General features: G+C 46.7%; 1 long non-coding RNA gene across 2 annotated transcripts in view; it reads right to left on the reverse strand.

Annotated features, from left to right (window-relative positions):
• Positions 1-792: 792 nt before the first annotated feature.
• LOC112837101 (uncharacterized) overlaps positions 793-17,626 on the reverse strand; it is a 28,643-nt gene continuing 11,809 nt past the window's right edge. The window contains exons 3-4 of one of the 2 annotated variants that reach the window (XR_003211634.2): positions 1,714-1,897; positions 793-1,209 (exon numbers count right to left, since the gene is read on the reverse strand). This is a non-coding gene — a long non-coding RNA (uncharacterized lncRNA). Of the gene's footprint in view, positions 1,210-1,713; positions 1,898-14,180; positions 15,614-17,626 lie in introns of those variants that run through there. The other variant, XR_003211633.2, reaches the window with a different exon arrangement.

Here is a 17,626-nt window from a genome sequence, read left to right on the forward strand (position 1 = left end):
CAGCATGGAACCCAATGCAGGGCTTGAACTCATGACCTTGAGATCAAGACCTGAGCTGAGATCAAGAGTCAGATGCTTCACCACCTGAGCCACACAGGTGCGCCTAGTTTTTAAAATTTTTAAAGCAATGGGCGCCTGGGTGGCTCAGTTGGTTAAGCGACTGCCTTCGGCTCAGGTCATGGTCCTGGAGTCCCGGGATCGAGTCCCGCATCGGGCTCCCTGCTCGGCAGGGAGTCTGCTTCTCCCTCTGACCCTCTTCCCTCTCGTGCTCTCTCTCATTCTCTCTCTCTCAAATAAATAAATAAAATCTTAAAAAAAAATAAAATTTTTAAAGCAAATCTCAAACATCAGGTTTTTTTTACGTAAATATATCTCTAACAGATGACTTTTTTTAGCATAACCCCTGTGCTATTATCATACTTTAAAAATTAGCCATAATATTTAATATCATCCTATATGCATTCCATAATTCAATGGCTCCAATTTTCTCAAAAATCTCTTCTTCATCGCTGGTTTGTTCAAATCAGATTCCCTATAAGGTGTGTACACTGCATTTGGTTGTTATGTTGGAGGCATTCTGAAGTATCATGGCTTTCTACCATTTGTGAAATGAGAGCTGTGTAAGGATGGACAAGTATTTTCTTTGATTACGTAGTTTATTAAGAAGTCTACAGAATACATCATAAGACAGTTTTCCCTTCCTTCTTAAACAAGGGTGAGGGCAAGGAAAAGTCCCCTTCGACCTGCTTAGTGTCCCTGGCTGGGTCTGAAAATTAAGATGACAGAGACAGATTAACAAGAGAAAAGCACACACGTTTATTTAATGTAAGTTTTACATGACATGAGGAAATGAAGGCCCAGAGGAATGCTTGACCCCCAGTGTTCTGACTGTGTGCTGGGTCTGATGAAGAGTGGGCGGTCGTCAAAGGAGTGATGAGGCAGAGTAAGAGCTAAGTGTTGCAATCTGATGGAACAGCAAGGCTTGTGTTGAGATTCTTCTCAGCATCCCTTCGTCCTCGGGGCTAGGGTGCTCCGTTCCTTCTGCACAGGAGGTGCACCTCGCATGTGAGGGGCTGTGACCCGCGTCAGGGAAGAAGGGGAGGGAAGGTCAGAGTGACCTTCCTGCTTCTGCTTTTTTCTCAAACTCCTTCAGCTTCAAATAGCAACGACAAGGTGCCATAGTTTGGGGTAGCTCATCCTGAGCCCTATCTTGAGAAAATAAAAAAACCACAGTATCACCAAAATAAGACCCTCTCTTTATTTTTTTTTTTTTTGTAACTGCCAACGCAAGGCACACTGAATTTCACATTCTGCTTTTATCAGCTGACGTTAGACCAAACCAATTCTCCGTTGCCAATGTCTGTATAATTATCATTTGTAAACAGGTGCACATTATTTCACTGTCTTGGCCACTATTGTATTGCTTTGCATTTTTGTAGCATTTGCTCAATCCATATCATGCATTGGAAGGGGGAACGCTAGCCAAAGCTGAAAATGTTTGGCGCTTCCCCACTCCCCCTCCTCCCCCACCCCCGCTTTTAACCCTGTGTTTGACATTACTTATGGGTCTACAGAGGCAAAGAACTAGAAGGCAGATGGGGAGCAGGGCGAGTAGAGAGGAGGTGGCGCTTTGCCTGGGATATGTTTGAAAGGATTGTTTTTCTTCCATCCTCCTGATTCATGTAGGGCCAACCTGGTAAACCATGTGCTTACCTGAGATTAGTTCTTGGTATAGATGAGATCCAAACTGCAAGTTCTGTGTGTCCACTGCAAGCCTGGAGTGTGCAGGCTCCAATCAGCAAATAGCGGGTATAGACCATGCCCTCCTGTGCAGAGGGGAGGCCTCCTGCTCTGTCCCCAGAGGGCATGAGTGAGTGATGGGCACGGAGCTCCAGATCTACAGAGAGTCAAAGTATTTAATGTCAAACAATGTGATATCTCATTTATCATTGATTAATCCTCCTAGAATAATCTTGTGCCCAATGACCAGTTTTGCCAGGTATGATACACAAGGAAAATCATCACTACATACATGTGGCAAGTGGTGTACTATGCATAAAATAAAGTGGGGTGTTGATAAGGATCATAAGCTGAGTGTCCTTTGCGGTGACAATTGTAAGCAATGATATTTAGGTTATATTATTTTTTTAAGATTTTCTTTTTTTTTAAAGATTTTATTAATATATTTGAGAGAGAGCCTGAGCAAGAAGGAGAGAGAGAGAGAGAGAGTGAGCACACGAGCAGGGGGGAGGGGCAGAGGGAGAGGGAGAAGCAGACTCCCCTGCTGAGCAGGGAGCCCGATGCAGGGCTCGAAACAGGGCTCGGTCCCAGGACCCTGAGATCATGACCTGAGCCGAAGGCAGACATTAAACCAATTGAGCCACCCAGGCCCCCAAGATTTTCTTTTTAAGCAGTTTCTACACCCAATGTGGGGCTTGAACTCGCAGCCCTGAGATCAAGAGTCACATGCTCCACTGACTGAGCCAGTCAGACACCCCGATGATAATAATTTTTACTGTTACCAAAAAAAATTTTTTTTCTAGGAATGTTCGGTGCATACAAGAAGCTTTTGTCTGAAATTTTTCTTTAAGATTAATTTTTAGGAACAGGACTATTGGTTCTCAAATGAAACACTTTTTTAAGAGAGAGAAAAGAGAGGGAGAGAGAGAGAGTTGTGTTCTTTATCAAAAGAATGACGCTAATCCCGTAGATCACAAATGTAAATACAAGTCTACAGCCATATTTATATGCTAGCCACAGAGATTTTAAGCAGCAGGTCCACAGAAGTTTGGAGAAAGAAACACTGCAAATATTTTTGTCACACCCTGAGTGCTTGAAATGAAACCTCTCCAATACATCTCTACAATTCCATTTTAACAATAGGAACCTTGACAATAGAATTAATTAGCTCAGTTGGGAGGGACCTACACACTGGAAGCTTCAAGAGGGTCAGATGAAGGGAGACCAGTAGACTGCAGGGATCAGAAGCAATGACCCAAGTTGAGGAGTGGTTCAGGGTCTTGCATGTTAGTATTTTGAATGTGCAAAAGCTAGCCCAACTAGAAAAGCCTTAGAAATCACCTAGTGATGTCATTTTTATTTCTAAAGCAACAATGAACAGTACTGCAATATCAGCATAATTGAGCCAGCGTAATTAAGAAGCCTGCTAGCCAGGACGACAGCTGGTACATTTTGCATTCAGATTCACACAATTCCAGCCATAAGCATAATTGATGTTTGTTCGGGAATATTGAGCTATGTCACAGAATCTGTAAGACGATGCTTCTCTGACAGCTATAGGAAGTGCCAAGTCAAGTACTAGGCAAAAAAAATATGTTCCAGGCAGTAACAGATGTTCTCAGATCAAATATTTCCCTGCAAAACCATGTAGGAGAATCAACTGATAAAACAGCAGAGACTATTTCAGTGGCTCACACCATGGTAAACACACACACACACACACACACACACACACACACACACACACACCAAGAAGAAGAAGCCTCTTGTCTGAGCTCAGTTTCCCCACCTGCAGTAGGCAGGCCGAGGTGCCCTTATTTCTGAAGTCGTGGCTCTAGATGCAGTTCTGAGCAGAGGTAGGTCTGTTGTTCCTGAAGCGACTATTTTGCCTTCAGGGGTGGATTAGAAGAAGTATTACCAAAGAAAGGAGCCAGAAGAAGAAAACACAAAGAAAAAAAGGAAGAAAAGCAAGGAAGAATGAAGAGTGTCATGAGGTGTGGGGAAGGACTCTGGAGTAATTGTTTGACTTAGTTGTCCCCTCAGAGCTGGGTTGCCTTTTGAACAGGAAGAAACTGCATCTCACCTAACGCTCTTGGTGATCGCTGAAATTTCATGGCATGTGGAATTTTTGCCAAGTTTGGGGGGAGAAATCAGGAATCCCACAAACCTGGCGTTCAGAGGTAGGCCTTGTGACGGTCTTGAGGTCCTTCCCCACCTCAGGACCTCCTCTGCCTTCTACTGATCACCCAGGCTTGAAACTCGGCCCCTTCCTTCAGGAACTCTCTCTCTCTAAGCTCACGCGTGCTGGAGACGTTCCTGAAGATACAGATGCGGGGAGGAGGCCCAGGGAGGGGGACTTTGCCATCTTTCCGGCCCGTCTCCCCTTCTTCTCTTCCTTCTCACTTCTTCTCCTCTTCCTTGAGTGGGGACCAGAAGCTCCAAATTCCTCCCCTCACCCTGGCACAGCAGTGGACTCTGCCCCGCTCCATCTGTGAACCTGCTCATCCTAACGGGTCAGGCTCTGCTGGCCTGCAGTTTTCTGTTGGTCAGGAGCATTCTCCTGGGGGCCTCCCCAGGCCTGGGACCTTAAAACTCACTGCCAGTCACGGGGGTTCTGGATTGTCCTGCATCACCCAGTTTCTCAAACCAAAACCTGGGATGGAGGGTTCCCCTTTTCAGCTTCCTCTTCTTCAGGACTCTGGTTACCATACAGCATCAAACATCTAGACCAATCTGTCTCAAGTATCACTCCAGCAACCCCATACATAACTGCAGTCCCCATATCCCTGGTACCCCTCATTCTCCTTTCTCTTTCTCTGTAGCTTGAACCACCCTCCGACCTACTACAGCTTTGCTGCCTTTTTGTGATCCCCTCCTCCCGTCCATCCCTGCCCCCAGTGTGAGCACCATTAAGCAGAGACCTCATGGGTTCTGTTTCTCAAGCTAGTCTCAGCACGTGGACCCATGCAGGCCCCATTGTAGGCACTGCACAAATACTTATCAAATGTTGCATTAACTTAAGATCTCCGTAGTAAGTGGTGGACTCAGGATTTAAATTCAAGCAATCTGACTGAAGCTAGGTTAATATTTGCCCTTCGTGAGCTTTCATGTACCAAGCAACATAACATCCATGAGCTTCAGGTAAAACACAAGATACATTTTGGAAAGAATCACACACATAGGAGAAGCCATTATTAGGTCACAATAAGTCCATGAAAGATCACGTAGACACACTTGGGATAAGTGAAAAAATAAAACCGTTTTGTAGCATTTATAAATGACAACCTTATATGCCACCAGAAGGAAACCCAGCTCCTTGAAAATCCATGCAATGGTTTTGAATATTACCAGAAAATGTCATGTGATGAAAGTCTTAGAGAGAAACACGAATCTATTTATTAGCTTCTGGGGAAAAGACTTGTTGAACTTAAGCAAGCAAATAAACAACTATAACAAAATAAAGAAACACGTGATTTCTGCATTCGGTACACAGACGCAAATGGCATTGATTCGAGGGGTTCCCCAGGACCCCACTAGTGAAAGGGAAGAAGGAAGTGGATGTTTCTACCCCTACGTCAGTCTGGACAGGTTGTGGAGGGATGTGCTTTGGTCCATTGCAGAAGGAGAATAGGGTGCACGTACGAGGGAAGGCTGACCACATCTCTAGCCCAAGGTGCAACATGTGCTCACCATGTTGGCAGAGCAATTTTCATCACGTAACAGGGAAGAAGAATGTCACTGGTGGGAAAGGAAGGACTCCCCTCAGTGGACAGGTCCCAGCCAGCACAAAGATTCTAATGGAAGCCTCCAGAAGCTTAGAAGCAGCTGCAGAGAGTAAGTTTCCCCCACCTGAAGGGTTGGAGAGGGAATCCCTTGGAGACAAATGGCCTGGTTATTGCCTTGTACAGCCATACACCGAAGACCTTACAATACCTTTTACAAAGATAAAAAATGATAAAGAATAAAAAGGCAAAGTTCTCTATCCCCGTGCATCAAAGTAAAAAAATTAATCACATAAAAAAATCCTAAACCATTTGGAAATTTGAAATATAAAAAGAAGAATTTCTCCCAAATAACAGTTTGTGAGTCTTTATCAAAATCTACAATATGCTGACCTTGTACCCCAAAAATGTGTTTCTTAAAGACCATCCCCTAGAAATATTTGTTAGTGCGCTAAGACGTATGTCCCAGGACATTCATTGTAGCCTTGTCTGTAACTGTAAAACCCTTGGGGGGACATCCCAATGACCTTCAAAAGGGTAAACCTAACGAAGTCGTGTGGCCATTATAAAGAATTTGGTGACAAACTTCTGACATGGAAGGAGAGCTGAGTCTAAGCTCCATAAGTGGGGCAGGGAGATCTCTGTTCTGCTCACATATGGATCCTGGGATGCTGGAACAGAAACGGGCACATAGCTATCTCTTAATAATATTGATTAAGTGAATGGATCTCTGAAATGTATTGCTAAGTGAAATTCGCATATGAGAGCAATCTGCATGGCGTGAACTATCAGTGGTAAAAAATATCAAATGTGTATAGAAAGAGCAACTAGGGAGAGGGTAGGAGGGAGGGCCCCCTGGCCCAGCCTGTGGTCACCCTGGGACAGGGGAGGCATCAGGACTGAGGGGGCGGGAGTAGTGGAGGGAGGCTGCCCCTTCTTGTTCTGAATACTCCTGAGTTCTTTAAATATTTACAACAAGAATATTTTTATTCATGTACTTTTTAAAAATAATTTTTTTTGTTCTGTTAATCACCATACATTACATCATTAGTTTTGGATGTAGTGTTCCATGATTCATTGTTTGTGCATAACACCCAGCGCTCCACGCAGAATGTGCCCTCTTTAATACCCATCACCAGGCTAACCCATCCCCCCACCCCCCTCCCCTCTAGAACCCTCAGTTTGTTTTTCAGAGTCCATCGTCTCTCATGGTTCGTCTCCCCCTCCGACTTACTCCCCTTCATTCTTCCCCTCCTGCTATCTTCTTCTTCTTTTTTTCCTTAACATATATTGTATTATTTGTTTCAGAAGTACAGATCCGTGATTCATCAGTCTTGTACAATTCACAGCGCTCACCATAGCACATACCCTCCCCAATGTATTCATGTACTTTTAAGAACAAAAAAGATGAAGAGAATAAAAAAAGAGAATTAATAAATCAACCCAAAGCTGGTTCTTTGAGGGTTTGTTGGGGAGATCTCTGGTAAGTCTCATGAAGAAAAGTCATGCATAAAAAGCAGAAATAAAAAAAGTGGATATAAGCTACGTGAGAAGACGAAGCAGGATGATCAGTCAACCAACTTGAAACTGTTAATCACGAGACATCCCTTTTCTGCTCATGTATTAAGTGAAAAATTTTAACCCAGGAAAAGGCATGAAGACATTTTTCATGATGAAAAGAAAATTTAAAACAAAATCAAACAACAGAAAATAAAGATAAAGCATTGTTCCTCCCCCAACCCCAGACTCAGAAGATTTCACTGGAGAAGTCATTTAAACTTTCAAGGAAAGAGACTTCTCATACTTTATAAATTCTTCCAAAGATGATCATGATACTATTCTTTTCATGTAAATAATCTATTTTCCAATAATAGTACTTTTGTCAAAGATGGCATATCAGTAACATGGATGCAAACATTCTCAATAAAGTACTTGCACATAAACTCATAGATATGTTACAATATTTCAGTGCCTCACTGAAGGCTTATTCCCGGGAGACAAGAGTACTGTAACGGTAGGAAATCTATGAATGCATACTTCAAATTAAAAAGATAAAAGCAGAGGAGTCTCTGGTTGGCTCAGTCAGTAGAGCATGTGACTTTTTTTTTAAGATTTTATTTATTTATTTGAGAGAGAGACCGACAGACAGTGAGTGGGGGGAAGGGCAGAGGGAGAAGGAGAAACAGGCTCCTGCTGAGCAGGGAGCCCCATGTGGGGTTTGATCCCAGGACCCGGGGATCATGACCTGAGCCTAAGGCAGACGCTTAACCGACTGAGCCACCCGGGCGCCCCCAGAGCACATGGCTCTTGATCTCAGGGTGGTGAATTCGAGCCTCACAATGGGCATAGAGAACACTTTAAAAAATAAAAGTATTTTTAAAAAGATAAAAACAGAAAAATATCAGTAGATGATGATAAAGCATTTAATAAAGTTCAAAAATTATTCTTATTGGGGAAAACAATAATCTCTGAAAGTAGCTAAGTATTCCAGGAGTATGTCTTACACCAAATGGACAGTTTTATGTTTTAAGGGTAAAGAACTAGTAGTATTTCCAATAAAATCAGGAATGGAGTCCTGCCATGTACTATTGCCTAACATTGCTCTAGAAGTTCTAGAAACGATGAAAGATATAGTTTTTAGAATAAAAGAGAAAATAATATCATTAGTTGCCTGTGATATGATTGTGTACCTAGAAAACTCAAGAGTCACACATTTAAAATTATCAAAACGAATAGAAGAGCCCGCTGATAAGGCTGTACTTCAGATTATGAACACAAATCAATGGTTATAAAATATAGTAAGTCTGGCTTATAAAAACAGTTTGAGCTGGAAAAAAAAAGTTTGAGCTGAGGTCCTCAAGGATGTTAGTGGCAGGTGGCTGATGAACGTGGTTAGAATGGGGGCCTTGCTGGACTTTCATGAAAGGAAGGGACACTTGGAAGGTGACAATCGAAGCTGCCATTCTCCAGTGGGCTTAGTCCCAAGACAACATGAACTCTTGTGATGTGAGAATTCTCAAGCTTCTTTCTTTGTTGGTTATTGATGTTGCCCTCTGTCTATGTCTCCATAGAGATTATCTCTTAAAAAATAAACAGTAAGAAAACTAACTTATGAGCTGGTTCTCTGGCCATCCCAAAATGAGTCAACAGGCAAGAAGGTGCCTCACTCAGCACCCAGAGCACTAACCCCGGAAGGGTGGTTTGTGTAGCCCCCTCTGAGCCCAGCAACCACCACGGGGTTAAAGTGACAACTTGAGCCCAAGGGTGTGGTGCTGGGAGCTCAGCAGGAGGAAAGTCAGATTTCTTGGCACTTCTCTTGGAAATCTCAGGCAAGTCCAGTGACTTCAGGAAACGAGCATCTCCTAAAGGTACTCCTTGCTGCTGGTTCTGCAACCTCCCTCCAAGGGTGGGCACCTCCAACAGGTGACTGAGGTCAGAAGCAGTCATATCATGGCCTTAGTTTCAGGCAAGAAGAATATTCTTGTCCAGCGTTGTCTGAAAGAGGGATTTTCAAAACTGTGTGTCAAGACCTGAGCAGGATAGTCGATTTAGTGGGTTTTGAGCAGCATTTTTTTTAAAACAAACCTACATGGGAGAGAAGAGAAGGCAAAAAGCTCGAGGTTTTCGCCAGTAGTAAGGTTGTGAGTGTGCATACTGGGCTCTTGATGTAAAAGGTATTTCTTACTGTGGGTCACAACCACAAAGGGGCTGAGAAGCATAGCCAGCTCCCCCGGTCCCCTGGGAGATCTGTCTCCCATGCTTGTCCCTTGTCTCTCACCATCAAACATCTCCTTGGTAGCAGCAACTGGAGCCGGGCGGTGGGAATGTTTGCAAATCGGTTTTTTCAAGGCCTGAGTGTGGTTGATGGATGACTTCACTTCGGACACTCACAGCCCAGTGGCAATGCCTGCAGGGGTGACTGGCTCTACGTTGGCAGCTAATATTTTCTGTATGAAGTCAAAATTGTCCCTTTTCCCTCATTCTGGAGGAAGAAGGGAAGGCTTGTGACAGAGATGCTCCAGGACAGGGGGCAGTGGAGGCGAACACACCCCTATACAGCTGGAGGCAAAGACACAGAAGTGGTCCAGGCCATGCCCTTGGCTTCATCCTTGCTGTTCCTTTCCCTCCCACCCCTGCATCTCCGCCATGTGCAAATTATGTCCACTTTGCCTTCAATCTATCTCCAGAATCCGTTCCTCCTGCAAAATGGCGACCAGAATATATAGGAGTTGCTCATTAACCCCAGCTGAACTTGTGGACTCTCTAGGAAATACGTCTTTTGCCCTTATTCTGGTTGTGTACAATTAAATTGGTGACCCAGCGAGTTGAAAGGACAGCAAGCACACTTGTAAGAGCCCCTCCATCCACCATTTTATGTAACGGACAGCACATTCTCTTTTTCTGTAACGACTTCTGTGAACCTGGCTCTCTCGTGAGACCAGGAGCCCTCAGCCTGGAAGCTCTCCTCCTTACACACAGAGTTTTGACTCTGGGTTTGGGTTTTGTGGCACAGACTCCCACTTCTGCCTCAGGAGGCTGAGCAAGGTTGAGCTGCCTCAGCGGCTCGGAGGCTGGCATAGAGCTTCCCACATGATCCAGCAAAGCAGCCTCCTTTGTCTGTCCCGTGGTTTCTCTATTTTTTTAAAAAAGGGAAAGCGGTTATTCCCTGAGTCATGCTGTATTTCTGTGACCCATAGTAACACCCTGAGAAATATCTCTAGAAGCTACATGGTTTCAAATCAATGACATAAAATTAAGCAGTCTGCCATGACTCCTTCTGCAAAGTCTAGAGAAGTTGCATCAGCTTTTGGGGGAGGACCCGTCAAAACGCTCTTCAGATGGGGAGCTAAACTTTCATATGTAGCCGGTGGGTAAGGAGAGGCCAGTGGGGTTACTGGCCACCATGGGCTCCACCCACAATTCTGCTCTATCCATGCGAGCCCCTGGTTGAGAAGGTCTGACTGCTGGGAAGTTGCTGGAGCAATAAGCTTGCACAAAGCACAGCAGGCTGCTCCCCAAGACACTGGGCTCAGCACAGCACTAGCTTGATGTTTTGTTCCGGCAATTCTGTTTTACAGCAATTCTGTTTTACAGACTCAAATAAAATTGTGCAAAGATGTCAATTACTGGGAAGTCACAAGCTCTTCTGCTTTTTTTTTTTTCTGTCTGCCTTGCCCCCACTCCCTGTCCCTAGTCCTGTGCCCAAATATTATTGTAGGCAAACAAAGAATCTTACAAACGCGATACAAATCAAGACTTTTTCAAAAAGGACTACTAGAAAAGTTGATCAAATATGAAGAAGGTTCTCCGGAGAAAATGTGTTTTGTTGCTACAGTGTCCAGTGGGTCTAGTGGTGTTGGCCCCTGGTGTTTGGACAAGGAGTTACTTGCTCATTGACAAAGTTTGGGTTCTGGGCATCTGCCAGAGCCCCAGCAGGGGTGGCCGTGGATGTGGGCCATGTGCGAGGTGCCTAGGGGAGGCGAGGTGGCATTCTGTGTCCCCAGAGCCTAAGATGTGAACGGGTTCTGATGCGAATCCAACCTTGGGCTTGGTCCCACTTGTTTCCATTTCACCCATAAGTACCCTGCCTTGTGTTCAATGTAGGGCATGCTCAGAGCTCCCAGTCTCCTGTCCTCATGCTGCTTGGCTCAAGAGTGATTTCTGAGAAGCCTTCCCTGAAACCTCTGACTAGGTCCCTGGGTCTTTGAACTCTTACCACACCAATTTAGTTCCTCCCGTGTTACTTAGCACATCTTATGGCAACTGCCTCTTTTGTCAGATTACACACTCCTTGCGGGTAAATATTTCATCTTAATTCATCTTGGTGTCCCAAACCTGACAAAGTAGCCACTTGTTTCAGCTAGCTATTGCCAGGTAACAAACTGCCCCACTCTGTGGCTTCAGACAACAATCACTTATTATTATAGCTCACTGGTCAGTGGACCTGCTGGGGGTAGGCTGCTTAATCTAGACTGTACTTGGCTGATCTCCGCTAGGTTCCTTAATGCATGTGGGGTCATTTGGGGTGTCTGCTCTGGACTGGGCTTGGCTGGAGCCATTCTGCTCCCCATGTCTCTCATCTTCGTCACATGACCAGCAGGCTAGTCTGGGCATTTCCTCCTTACAGTGATGGCAGAAAAGCAAAAGGGTAAGAGGAACCAGCAAGGGCCCTGAGATGCAGGCCGGGTCTTGGTAGTACTCTGTCACTGCCACCCCATCTTAGTGGACAGAGCTAGTCTCACAGTCGAAGCCACACTCAAGGTGGAGAAATGGATTCTGCCTTTTTTGGGGGTGGGGTACTGCATGGCAAAAGACGTGATAGGGAGGGTGAAGGAGGGGGTTCATTACCCTGATCTGTCATGCCTTGGAGCCCATACCTTTGGCAAGTTCAGGCTCAGCTTGGCCTCAATTCTGTTCTCAGTCAGAAGGGATTTTGGGTTTCCCAGTTTGGTGCAGACCCAACATCGGTCACCAGGCTTGCTTCCAGGCTGCTCGCCTGGTTAGTATCTAGCATCCAGCCGAGGAAATGCACCCTGCTTTGAAATGGGTGGGAGGAGCTTGCAAAGTCCTCCAGCCTTGCCCTGCAAGTTAGCACCTGCTGATTTTTGAGAAATGTCACCTCAACTGCCTGCCTGCATCATAACATGTACTCTGCTCTGAGATTCCTCTTTGTATGTTCACCCTCCACCAAGCCACCCACTGATCCTCGCTGGGCATCCTTGATGTTTCTTACCAAGGGCTGAGGATGAGGGTTTGTCTGCCAGCCCATGTCCCCGTGCACCCCTACACTTGGGTCTTCTCTTGTGCCTAACTCCAGTGGGATTGTCAAGTTTGAGGTCTTGAAACTCAGGTTTTGAGTATTAAGTTTCTAGTGCTTTGTTTTGTTGCAGCTGAACAGAAACCAAACAAGAGTAGACCTTGTATTTTAAAAAAAATATCTTCCATTTATTTTATTTTATTTCATCCTATTAAGAGCCCTATGTGATGGAGGGGATTTTAAGCTAAGAAAACCAAAGAGTGACAGAGTATATGCCACTTTCCTGAAATCAACAAGCAAGCAAGTAGTAGAGAGTCTAGATTCAAGCCTGGTTACCCCACTTCTAGTTTAGAGTTCTCATTCCTGTTCTCTGACTGCTCCAGTGGTTAATAAAAAACTCCCCAAAGCTGTTAGTTGTGGAAGTGACATCATGGAGAGCAGTGAATCAGGTATCAATTAATGCTTTTAGGGATTCTACTGGTCCCTGTCCCTGTACCATCCTTGTACTTCTTTTGACTATGTGGGACATTGGGGAGATGGTGTCAGGTGGATCACCTGTGCCCTTAGGAATTGCTGCAACAGTAGTTCTCAGAGTGTGGTCCTCAGAGCCTCAGCATCACCTGGTTACCTGGGCTCTGCCCTACACCTACTGAATCGGAAGCTCTGGGAGCAGGGCCTAGCCATCTGTGTTTTCATGAGCCCTCCAGGTGATTCTGTTGCGTGTGGGAGTTGGAGAACCACTGATCTGGAAAATTTCAAGACATCCCTAGCTTACTGGTGACTGTTGTGGTGGTATAAGGGGCCAGTGAAGTCAAGCAGAGCTTAGGTACATCAAGACACCCTTCCACGTCTACAAGCACTACCATCAGAGTTGGGGGAGGGAGGACAGGGAGGGACAGGTTCATGAAACGGCGTTTGGAGGGCTCTGATTGTTGTGATTGTCTTTGTACTGGGTGCACGTAGGTTGGAAGGACCGGCCGACTTACCTCACGGGACAGAGGGACAAGATGATCAAGCTAAAGTCTTTTCACGCTATACGGCTCACCCACCCTCTCAGTTCTCACTACCCCCGCCTTCCGGGTGGAAGTCCTCAGCGGTGCCTTTGAGCTGTTATCCTCGGTTTCACTGTTCCTGGTATTGAGTGTGCCGAACCCAAAACAAAACACGCCAGGGCGTATGCTGTTTGGTGCTAAGCGACACCGTCGGTCTGCAGGTGTGGCTTTGGGGATGGAAAGGACTCTCTGTTACTCTGAAGATGCCAGGAGGCATGAATGAATGTCAAGGCGAGTCAGCAGAGACTCGGAAGCCCCGGTGAATGTGATGTTCACGGCTTCTCTTGATAGTGTCCACCCTCTCCCTACAGATTCAGCCTGGGTCTCCTCCTCCAGGAGGGCCACCATCACAGCCTGGGTTAGAGCTCCATCCCTGTGCTCACCTCTGTGGCAGTCATTACCATGTGGTGTTATAATTTCCTGATTGCTTATTTATCTCTCCTCTAGCTCTGGATCCCTGAGCAAAGGGTCTGTAAGCCAGGCCTCTGTACTCCAGCAGTCCACCTCCTAAGGTTTAACACCATGATGGACCATAAGTCGGTGCCCAGGAGATGTTTGTTGAAGGCACAGTGACTCTAGAAAAGCTTTACAGCCTGTCTCCCTGACAGGCAGGAGCCGAGGATGCTCTGAGCGGGAAACCAGATAAGGACACCTCTTACCTCTGCTTACAGCATGAATAACTCCTGGACGGTCACTAGCACCAGTCTCCTCAGGGAACACCAGGTCACAACCAGGGAAAACTGGACAAAATAAACTCACTCATTTAAGGAGACAAAGAAAATCCAAAGAAGAAAGATAAAAGAGCCCCAAAGAGTGCAGGCTTACCAGGGAGCCCAGAGCAAGATGGTAGACCTGTGGCTTCCTCTTTTTTTTTTTTAAGATTTTATTTATTTATTTGTTTGAGAGAAAGAGAGAAAGTGTGAGCAGGGGAAGGGGCAGAAGGAGAAGGAGAAGCAGACTTCCCACGGAGCGGGGAGCCGGACGTGGGGCTCGATCCCAGGACCCTGAGATCATGACCTGAGCCAAAGGCAGATCCTTAACCGACTGAGCCATCCAGGTACCCCTGTGTCTCCCTCTTTTTTTAAAATTAAGCTTTTATTTTGCGATCATTGTAGATTCACATGCAACCGAAAGATGATGCAGAGAGATCCCACATGCCTTTTCTTCAGTTCCCCCAGAGGTAGTTCTCCTGCAACGCTATATTACAACATCACAGCAGAGATACTGACATTGATCCCAAACATAGGTTTTATTTCCAATTCCCAGTTTCACTTGCACTCGTGTTTGTGCATTTGGTTCCACAGACCTTAATCACACATGCAAGCTCAGGTGTCCATTGCCACAGTCAAGATACTCAGTGGTTCCAACACCACTAGGGCCCCACATGTGACCCTGTTATGACTACAGCTGGCCCCTCCCAACCCCCAACTCCCAATGCTGGCATCCCCTAATCTCTGCAATTTCTGTGAGTTAGTCACTTCAACAATGTTTTGTAAATGGAATCATAGAGTACGCAACATTTTAGGATGGGTTCCAGCTCGGTGTATTTCCCTGGAGACCCACCGTTCTAGATGTTGCATGCAACCATGCTTCGTTTCTTTTACCATCTAGTGGCAGTCCAGGGGACGGATGTACCTCCCTTTCTTTCGCCATTCACCCCCTGAAGGACATCTGGGACTTCATGCCCTTGGGACAAAAGCCCAAGAGTGCAATCGCTGGGTTGTCTGGTAATTGCATTCATTTTTTTAAGAAACTGAGTGGCTCTCCTGTTCTGTGGGCTTCCTCTGAACCCTTGAGGAGGAGAAGATAAACGTCTAGCCTTGCCATCAAACCCCTCACCCTCAGACACCCGCTAATGGGCCTGGCGGGATCTGGACAACACCAGAGTAGAGACGAGGTTAGGAGCCCAGGGTGAGAGACTTAGGGGACCTCCATCTCAGGGTCACAACTCTGTCCTTCCCTCACCGAGAGTGAGCACCTCCTCTGATTCTGCTTCTGGGGTACCTCACTTGCTTCCCCTGGTCCCCACCCCAAAGGACATTTCCAGAATAGACATCTGGAGGCATTGGTTCCTAAGCCAGATTAAAAAATATGGGGGCAGGGGCCCACAACTTTCAAGCGAGGGAGTTTTAGGATTCTTAAGGAGATTTTTAGGCGGTTTCTCCCCTGGCTCCAAGCAGTCGTGCCCTTGAGGAGGTGGTGAGGATGGAGTAGCCGGTCCTGCAGGATGGAGATCTGCTGGAAAAGGGCTGGGAGCTCTGGTTGCCTCCACCAGCCCAGGTGTTGGCATGAAGGAGCCAGCTCCCCGCACACGCCTGTCCTTGCGGGTCCTGGGTGCTCGGCTGGAGAAGGGGAAATAGGGAAGTTAAACTAGCCCAGCTGTCTTCCTGGGCTGGGATCTGGGGGCTATGACATCAGGGGAGGTCTTGGGAAGGAGGCAGACCATGCATAGGCTCTATGAGTCCCCGGAAGGAAAACAGGGTCCCTGGTGCCTGCACCTTCCTCCAGAGTACCCTCACCCTCACAGGTAGAGCCCTGGTCACTGCCTCCGCAAAATAAGGCATGAGTGCACCAGTCCCAAAAAGCACAGCTGTCACAGAAGCTGTCCTCGGGGAGCTCTGCCCAAGCGAAGAAGGACGGCGGAGGGACCTCCAGGGTACGGCTGCTGATGCCGCCCAGGGACACGGGGCTCCACCAACCGCACTTTTGTGCTTACAGACGGAAATTTCACATAAAAACTACCCCTGATGGTTTGAATTTCCAAATCCAAGGGAAGCCGCATCCAGTTGAAGCAGAGGACAACTTCTTTCTTCCCTGTGATCAGGAAGTCCCATGATGATACCCAGACTGCTGCAGTGCATCTCAACAGCATGGGAGCCATGGACCATATCCAGGCACCACAGGGCGACCCCGATGCGGAAGAAGCCTCCTTCCACAGAGAGGTCGTGGGGTACTAGGAGGCAGCGTGGCGCTGTGCCCTGTGACGGGAATCCAGCCCCTCGCCTGCAGGATTTTCAACCCTGCACGTGCCTGGCCTGCAAGGGTGTGGGGTCTGCTCAGCTTCTCGCACCGGGAAGATAACCAGCACTGCCCAAGGGGTTCACAATCCAAACCCAGAGTTGGTGTCTGCAGAGCGCCCTGCCCCAGGCCCTGCTGAGGGCTGGCGTTAGGCTCCCTGACCCCCCGGGTCGGTGGCTCCGCTTGCTTAGCAGTTTTCACTTCTTTTGAACTATAATTACCTAACTCTGAAGGAAAATAAGAAGCGTCAACAAACAGTTGGGAAGTAAAATCCACATGCACAGCTGATGGGACATGTGGGTTGGAATTTCTGCCAAGAAGTTGTGTGTCTGTGTGTGCGCACATGAACACTGTATATTTGTGTGTGTGTCTGTGTCCGAGAGTAGGTGTATTTACCTTTATACAAACACGTGGATGTGGATGTGGATAGACGTGTCAGTGAGTATCTGAGTGAGTTGGCATGTATGTGCCTCCGTGTGGGTAAGTTTGCCAATGTAAGCATCTATGTGTTGCTGTGTGTCTATGTGGCTTTGCACATATGTGTATGTCTGTAGCTAGTGTGTGTCTATGTGTGCACGTGTGGATGTGTGTGTGTGTGCATACACTTGTATAGGGTGGGGGCAGAAGCAAAACGAGACCCCTAAATAGAATCATTGAGCAAAGGGCCGAAGTCAGAGCTGGAAATTAGAGCAGCGTGCCCTCAGGAGAAGGATGCCAAATCCAAAGTGAAAATTCCTTGGTTTTCTTGCTATGACGCCTGCTAGAAACCCCAGCCCCAACATCACTGACACCCGCGTCACAGAGCTCGGTTCCTTTCCTCCTGAGGAAGTGAGAAGGAGATGTAGTCCTTTGGCTTCAACCTGTGGTTGCTAAATGCCTTCCTAGCTGGGTTCCCCACGGGAGGCATCAGCCCTGGACTTCCCCTTTCTCCACAGCCCCTGCGTCTTTGTGATCTAAAAGTTGAGCCTCTGTGGCTAGGGCATGCTGAAATAGACTGAGCTTCTGATTTGGTTGCTTGGGTTTCTGGGATTTACAGCAGGGGCAGGAAACCTTCCAAATGTGGCCAGCTGGTCAAGCTGTTAGTCCTTGTTGATCTGTCTGGGCAAGGGTGTGTGTGTGTGTGTGTGTGTGTGTGTGTGTGTGTGTGTGTGTGTGTAGAGGGGGCACAAGTGAGAGACACAGATGGGATTAACTTTCAAGAGACAGGAAGAGGGAAAAAGAAACCACCATTCCACATGTTACTAACAATCCTTCTGCACCATCTTTGGCGGCTTCTTGGTTGGGTCCAGAGTTTGAGGCCAGACTATCTTTGTCTTACGTATAGGAAGGTCAGTGTA

This window comes from Callorhinus ursinus, unplaced genomic scaffold, assembly GCF_003265705.2.
Source record: "Callorhinus ursinus isolate GAN/ISIS: 27379988/994484 unplaced genomic scaffold, GSC_fseal_2.0 scaffold2, whole genome shotgun sequence".
Lineage (NCBI taxonomy): Eukaryota > Metazoa > Chordata > Mammalia > Carnivora > Otariidae > Callorhinus > Callorhinus ursinus.